Source organism: Cebus imitator, unplaced genomic scaffold (assembly GCF_001604975.1).
Source record: "Cebus imitator isolate Cc_AM_T3 unplaced genomic scaffold, Cebus_imitator-1.0 Scaffold538, whole genome shotgun sequence".
Lineage (NCBI taxonomy): Eukaryota > Metazoa > Chordata > Mammalia > Primates > Cebidae > Cebus > Cebus imitator.
The window spans coordinates 2,061,922-2,069,321 of NW_016107853.1; the positions used below are offsets into that span (position 1 = coordinate 2,061,922).

At 58.1% G+C, this 7,400-nt stretch overlaps 1 pseudogene; it reads right to left on the reverse strand.

Annotated features, from left to right (window-relative positions):
* Window positions 1-6,070, reverse strand: part of LOC108293458 — a 77,354-nt pseudogene extending 71,284 nt beyond the window's left edge.
* Window positions 6,071-7,400: the final 1,330 nt, after the last annotated feature.

Below are 7,400 nucleotides of genomic sequence, written 5' to 3' on the forward strand. Positions count from 1 at the left end.
GGGAGGGGACCTTTTGGAGGAAAGAAGAGGTGGGCAGGGCCTTCAAGGAAGAACAGGCTTCAAATAAGTGGGGAGGGAAGGAAAAGATTCAGTCTGGAGGTGGGGGAGGCAGGAAGGACAGGGCAAGGCGAGGTGTGAGACTGTCGGGGAAGACCTTCATCTGCTTTGTTTAGGCAGAGGTCAGGGATTCAAACATCATAGGGGGCCCGGAGGTGACAAACCTGTGACCAGGGCTGGGTCCAAGAGGGCCGGAGACTGAAGCCTGGGGCAGGATGTTTAGTTACTGCCCAAGCAGCCAAGCCGTCTGTGCCCAGCTCCTGAGGGCTTGCAGTAGAGGATATAAAAGAACCATGAAAAAATACGGCGGGCCACCAAAGCGCTTCTAGGGCTGCCAGTTTGCAACCTCTGATGTGTATGGGTGCCCAGTGTTGGCACCATGGGAGGGGCCCACAGCAGATGGAAGCTCCCATGAGAACAGGAACGCACGCATGTCTTTCAGCACCTGGCTTTCTCCTAGCCAGGCCCGTGCAAGACCCCAGCCACCCCCCAGTCTGTCTCTGGACCGGGAATGCCCACAGCACTTTGCCCTTTCAGATGAAGTCACAGCTCAGGCAATTCATCCTACCCTTCCGCCAACCAAGTGGTTGAGGTCCCCAGGGCCTACCCACAGGAGCTTCAACGTGCCTGGGGTCAGAAAGAGATGCTGGTCATTAGGAACACCCCTGTGGGACCAGAACATGGGGCGGGTGTGGTGGGGTGGTGACTGCAGGCTCCAAGGGAGGCCCCTCCAGGGAAGCAGTGAGGACCCGAGCATCTAGAGCTGGTCCTCTGGTGCCATCCAGTGGCCGTTTGTGTGAACTGCAGCCCCACAGGGCTGCCTGATACTCTCCAGAGCCAAAACTGCCAGGCATAGGCAGAAACCGGGCCGAGAATACAGGATTTCTGCCCACAGCCTCATCCCCTCAGCCCCGCTTCTCTCTACATTTTAAGGAGACTGATTATTGCTGGGTTCCTTTAGGCCCCGACCTGTGGGTACAAACCAGCTTTGCTAAATCTGATCAAAGACTTTTTTTTTTTTTTGGGGCAATTTTACCCAAATTGCCAACAGGACAGAGACGATTCCTGGACAGACGATTTGGTTACTGTTTGTATGTCTGTCTGTCCTTAAGCGTCATCTTGCGGCAGCCCTGGCATAATGTGGCTTAGGGTCTGTGACGCCCAGAGGAAAAGACGACTCTTTTTTGGACTGCGCTTGTGGAGACCCAGCCTCTCCCTCTCCAAAGCCGCAGGGACCCTCAGCCTCGCCCCCAGGCCTGGGCAGCTCGGGATAAAGGCAACACTGCAAAAGCTGTTCCCGACACAGCCCACACGGACTCCCCGCTGCAGGGAAGTGAGAGCCAGGGCTAGTGAAGAAAGCACCAGTAAAGACAGGTGAGCAGCAGGTGCAAAGGCGCAGGTGAGAGGCCTGCGAGGAGCCCCAGGAGCCCGGAGTGGGGGGATGCGAGGGCCAGGTCCTGAAGGGTCTTCCCTCAGTGCTAAGCTAAGGAGATCCCGCTTCATCCCCAACATGACAGGGAGCTGTGAGTGGGCCGGAGGTGCAGCCCAAGGCCCGGCTGCACCCTACGGAGCCCTGGCTTGGAAGCAGAGCGGCTTTCCTCTTCCGGCCTCTTTAAGGTCTTGCTGGTGGTGGGTGCTTGCAGTTTATGGCTGGAGACAGGTTTCTGCGGGCCAAGGGTGAGCCCCTTCCCCGGGCAGGCTGCTCATGGGTCCTCACTGGAGCCCTGGGCCTATCAGGCGCTTGTCCGCAGCAGCCCGGAGGGGAAGAGAAAGAAGAGCTGGCCCACGAGGGCAAGAAGAGCACAAAGGAAATGGGGCCCTTCCCCCTTCTTTCCCCGCAGCGGCCTGTGCCCATGCACCCCCATCATAAGCACCGGTGAGTCATCATTGGGGCTGTGCTGCCACCTGGTGGCCATATCAGGACAATGCCCCTGGAAGGACTCCCAAGTTCCCGTGGAAGGCCCCTTTTTTCCATTTGGGACTCCCACTATTGAGCCCACCACCTTGCTTGACAGAGGAAGTCAGTTTCCCCAATCAAGCAGCAACATTCTGGAATAAATGTCCCTATTTCCTTCAGCCCTTTCTTCTTTTTTTTTTATTTTAAGACAGTCTTGCTCTGTGGCCCAGGCTCGAGTGCAGTGGTGCAGTCTTGGCTCACTGCGGCCTCTGCCTCTGGGTTCAAGCAATTCTCCTGCCTCAGCCTCCTGAGTAGCTGGGATGACAGGCGCACACCACTATGCCTGGCTAATTTTTGTGTTTTTAGTAGAGACTAAAATCTTGGGAGACAAAACTTGGGAGCAGCGAGGGGCCTGCCAGTGAAGTCTTGCCTGGCTGCACAGGTGCTCTGAGCCCCTCAGGTCTGGCCTCAGCTTCATCTGACCCCAGACTGCATGGCCCCTGCAACCCTCAGCCCCAGCTCACTTCACCAAGCAGGCAGTTGCCCACCAGAGTTCTTGGCCGTGGTTCCTCCACGAACACTTAGGATCCCCTGGGTTTTTCCTTTCCAGGCCGAGGGAGAGCAGGGGGCCTTGGGGCCCTACCTGAGGCTCACCTGCTCGGCCTCTCTCATGCCACGCAGAAGCAGCCCCTCATCAGCCGGGGTTTCTGTGGGGTTCCTGTTCTCTTGCTCATACCCCTCAACACAAACACCTACTATTGAACCAAGACAAATGGGGGTCACTTCCCAGGGCCCTGGCTCATCCTCCAACAGCGTGGCCCTTCCAAGGCTCTCCTCCCATCCAGGACCAAAGGCAGATTTCAGTCATCTTCGTCCCTACCCCATGGACTTCCTGTCCTGGATAGCACTGGCCCTACCTTCCCAAGGGTGGCGGGGTCGTCCCCTGGCCTGATTGGCAGGAGTGCAGGGAAGAAAACTGGGGCAACAGGGGTTGCCTATGAAGTGCTGTCTCCATTGCATATGTAAGCGCCAGGCCAGTCACGTGGTGGAAGATTAATTCGCTCCCATCCCCTCTTCACCCTCCCCTGTCCCAAGGCTGGCAACGGAGGCCACCTCGGTGGCTAGGCCTGCCCCTCTGGCCTCTAAGAATTGGCCTGCTCTGGCCTGACCCTCTCTGCCTGTCCTGTGGTTTTGCTGCAAGCTGAGCGCCTGGAACCCCCTTCAGGTGGAGGCCTTGAAGCTCCCAACCTGGGCCCTCCTTTACCCAGGAACACCTGGGCCCCAAGAGAATGCCAGGCCAGAGGGCAGTGCCAGGAGACTACAAGCGCAGCCCAGCACAGCCACCACCTAGGGCAGCCCCAGCAGGCCTGGCCACGCAGAGATGGTTCGCGCCATCCCTAACCGTGAACCGCTCCAGCGGGTGGCTCCATGGCTGATCACAGGGGTGGGACACAGTAAGCTCTAAAAAAAACAGCTATTGTAGTGACGCTGGATCGGGCCCCAACGAATGGGGAACCCTGACCCAGAAAACTGAAGAAACCCCACGGTCTTTCTGCCCTGCAGCCGAGGCCAGCCGGGAGGACTCCATCCGCATCCCGCTGCCATCTTTTGAACCATGTCTATACGCCGGGCGCTCCGAGAGAGATGCCCTTAAAATATCAATTTTGCATTTAAAAAACACCCCCACTGAGGCCCAGGCATAGACGTAGAGCACAGAGGTCTACGGCGGGCAGGTTGGGAAGGAGTTGGGGGACGGTCACCCTTCCTCCACCCTGGGCTGCCGCTCCGACTGCCAAGCTTCCCTGCCCGGCTGGGCTGCCCCAGGCCTGCCTCCCTCACTCAGCATTGGAGCCCCCAGTGAATGAAGACACTTTTTTTTTTTTTTTTTTTGAGGCAGAGTCTTGCTCTGTCACCCAGGCTGGAATGCAACAGCACCAGCGCAGCTCGCTGCAACCTCCGCCTCCCAGGTTCAAGCAATTCTCTGCCTCAGCCTCCCAAGGAAGTAGCTGGGATTACAGGCGCCTGCCACCACACCTGGCTAATTTTTTGTATTTTTAGTAGAGACGGGGTTTCACCAAGTTGGCCAGACTGATCTCGAACTTCTGACCTCGTGACCCACCCACCTCAGCCTCCCAAAGTGCTGAGATTACAGGTGTGAGCCACCGTGCCTGGCCCTGATGACACATTTTACAGCCATGTGACCCCCCCCGTGACACCCCCAGCAGCCCACGTAAGAAGACCATGCGATGGAACCTGAGGGCTGGAAAGTGCTGCTGGGGACCCTCGGTACATGGGACGATACCACGCAGCCTCTGTCGCCTGTTGGCAAGCAGGCCACACTTCAGCCCTTGTGTGCATTTGGGGATTTAGACCCAAACGCTGGAAGTAAACTTCATCTGGTGAGACTGCTCCCACGCCTGTCCTCCAGGGCAATGGCCAAGGCTCGGCCAGAGCCCCTGCAACATGGATCATCCCTGGCCTGGGCCCGGCTCTGTTATACACCTGCATGTCCCGGTGTGAAGGCTATTCTGCTTACAGTGACCTCAGACCAGGCCACCTGCCCCGAGCCTGGCTGTGAGGTGTCACTGCACTCGTCACAGGCCCTGCTGCAGGGTTTGCCACCCCCCCCACGCCGCTATTTCTGAGCCCTTTCTGCACCATCATCTGCCACCACTGCGGGCCAGAGCTTGGCTGCTTGCTCGGAGCATGGGCATGTTGTACCAGCTGATCCACCTTCCTGGGAGGGTCCACAGGCCAGGAAGCAGAGGTAGACAGGGCAGTAAGAGAGCAGGAAGGACAAGAAGGCAGAGAAAGCCCTCCTGGTCAGCCTGTGTGACCTCTGGGGGTAAGCATGCCCTGGGCCTCCCAGGCCCACAAGCTTTGCACATGGGTGGGTTTGAGCTGCGTTTCTGACACAGGCAAGTGGAATTCTGGAACCTGGAAGGGGGCCAGGGAGAGGTGGGGGCGGCAGGACATCAAGGACCTCACCCAAGCCAGGTAGGGGCTGCAGTGGGGAAGCAGCGAGGGACTTGGGTGGGGGCAAGGCCAGGCAGCATTGGCCCCTCCCCAAGGACAGGAGGACGCCCTGCACAGACAGGGATGAAGGGCCAAGGGGGAGGAGCCTGGGGACAAGGACAAGGCAGGGCTGCTGGAGGTCCCAATGCTGAAGAGCAGGTCGGGGATTCAGAAGCCTCCACCCTCTGGCAGTGCGGAGAAGCAGGGGCACGTTCCCCACGCAGCTGAGCATGCGGCCGGGACTCCTACCTGCTCCACACACCTGCTCTCCCAGCGCCCTCTCCACCTGTGGGATGTTGCCCCTTCCAGGGGCTCTGGTTCTAGAGCTCTGAATCTTTCCAACATTTTCAAATGAATCACAACTTCCAGCGAGAGCTAAGCCACTGAGAGGCCAGCCCTGTGGGTAAGGGAGGGACAGAGCTGACATGCCATGGGGCGGAACCAGACCTAGCTCTCCTATCAGGGGTGGATTTTCTTTTCTGGGGTTCACAAACTGGTTCTGATGCAAAACACATGCTTCCCAAGCTTCCAAGAAAATTACCTTCATTTCAATCAGGAAATGTTTATTTTTTTTTGAGATGGAGTCTTGCTCTGTCGCTCAGGCTGGAGTGCAGTTCCCCGATCTCAGCTCACTGCAACCTCTGCCTCCCAGGTTCAAGTGAGTCTCCTGCCTCAGCCACTCGAGTAGCTTGGATTACAGGCACCTGCCACCACGCCCGGCTAATTTTTGTGTTTTTAGTAGAGATGGGGTTTCACGTGTTGGCCAGGCTGGTCTCAAACTCCTGGCCTTAACTGAGCCATCTGCCTTGGCCTCCCAAAGTGCTGGGATTACAGGCCTTAGCCACCACACCCAGCCTCAATCAGGAGAATGTTGACATGATCATGAATTTGGGGTCCTGGCCAAGGTCATCAGCTGCGGTGGGTGCCCTTCCCTTCCCAGTGCAATGAGGACTCAGCGGCCAGCTGAGCATCTGGGTGCAGACAGCACCTCGCTCGTCCACGCCTGCTTCCCATTTTCACCTTGGCAAGCTCCCCCCAGCCCTGGGCCTCTGCAGGGGCCTCAGCCAGGGGCTTGCCCCTCTTTTCCACCTGGGGGATCATGGCGGGACCCGAAGCCCTCGGGGCCTCCTCCTGCCGCCCTGCAGTGCCTCAGCCGCCCCTCGAAGCACCTGTCACCATCACAGCAAGTTGCTTTGAGGCATCCATCAGGTGGGGCCATGTTCTGAAGGATTTTTGTCCCTGCAATGATTTTTCTTCTTTAAATAAATTACGCGGCTGAAGCAGCTGCCCACCTCGGGTGAGTGATGACAGCCGAGAGCAAATTCAGCAATTTGGAAAATGGAGTTCTTCAACTGGCCTTTAAAACTGATGGCAATTATCGGTCTAAAAGAAAAGGTTTCGGAAGAGTCCGTCTCCTGAAAGAATCAGAGCATATTATTCTTGCGAACGTTTGGTTAGGAGCGGACAGAGACTGTCCGGCCCTGCCCTAAACTCAACGAAGATCCCCTGGCCGGGGGCACACAGCAAGAGGCAGGAGGGAGCGACCCAAGTGGGGCCCCGCCAGGCCCTGCTCCCCTCTGTGGACAGAAGACCCCAGGGCCCCTCCGCAGCTCCCTAGGGGTCCATGAACACCGCTCTCAGCAACCTGACCCACACCCCTGCACCAAGTCAGCCCCCAGGCCGGAGTTCTGCCTGGCAGGAGGAGGGAGGGAGAAGCCCGGACACGGCTGAGAAAACCCACAGAGGATTGAGCTTCTGTCCCCAGCAGAAGGGCCCCCAGGATGGGAACAATCCAAGCTGCTTTCTGTACCCCAAGTTGTAGTCACAATGTTTTCAGGGTGTGGCTGGCCCGAGAGGGTTCCTGTGACTCCAGTCTTCCGAACCTCTTGGTGGGGCAGTCCCTCTCAGGACAGAGGGCGTGGAGCAGGTGGACAGACCCCCCGGGGACAAGAAGGGAGATGCACGTCTCACATTCTCCTGGCCCTTTAAGAGGAGGGACTTTCAGGGCCCCCGGGGTGAGACCTCAGACAGCAGGAAGAGTCAGGGGGCTCAGGAGCAGCTGGGGAGCCAGCACCGCAGGTCACCCTTCCTTCCAGAGCCATGTGGCAAGACAGCCAGGACTCCTCCAGCCACCACTCTGCCTGGACCAGGTGGTTTGAGATCACGTGATGCAACCCCAAATAAATTCCTGGTCCAGCCTCTCCCCTTCACCCTAAAGAAAAATGTCAGTTCAGTGGGTGGGGGGTGGGGGCACCATGGAGACCTGCCTTTGGCCAAGCCTAGAGGAGTCCTTCCTCCCTAATCTGGGGTGATAAAACCCTGGAGGAGTCCTCCTTCTCTAAGCTGGGTGATGGTGCCTGAGGAGTCCTCCTTCCCTAAGCTGGGTGATGGTGCCTGGAGGAGTCCTCCCTCCCTAAGCTGGGTGATGGAG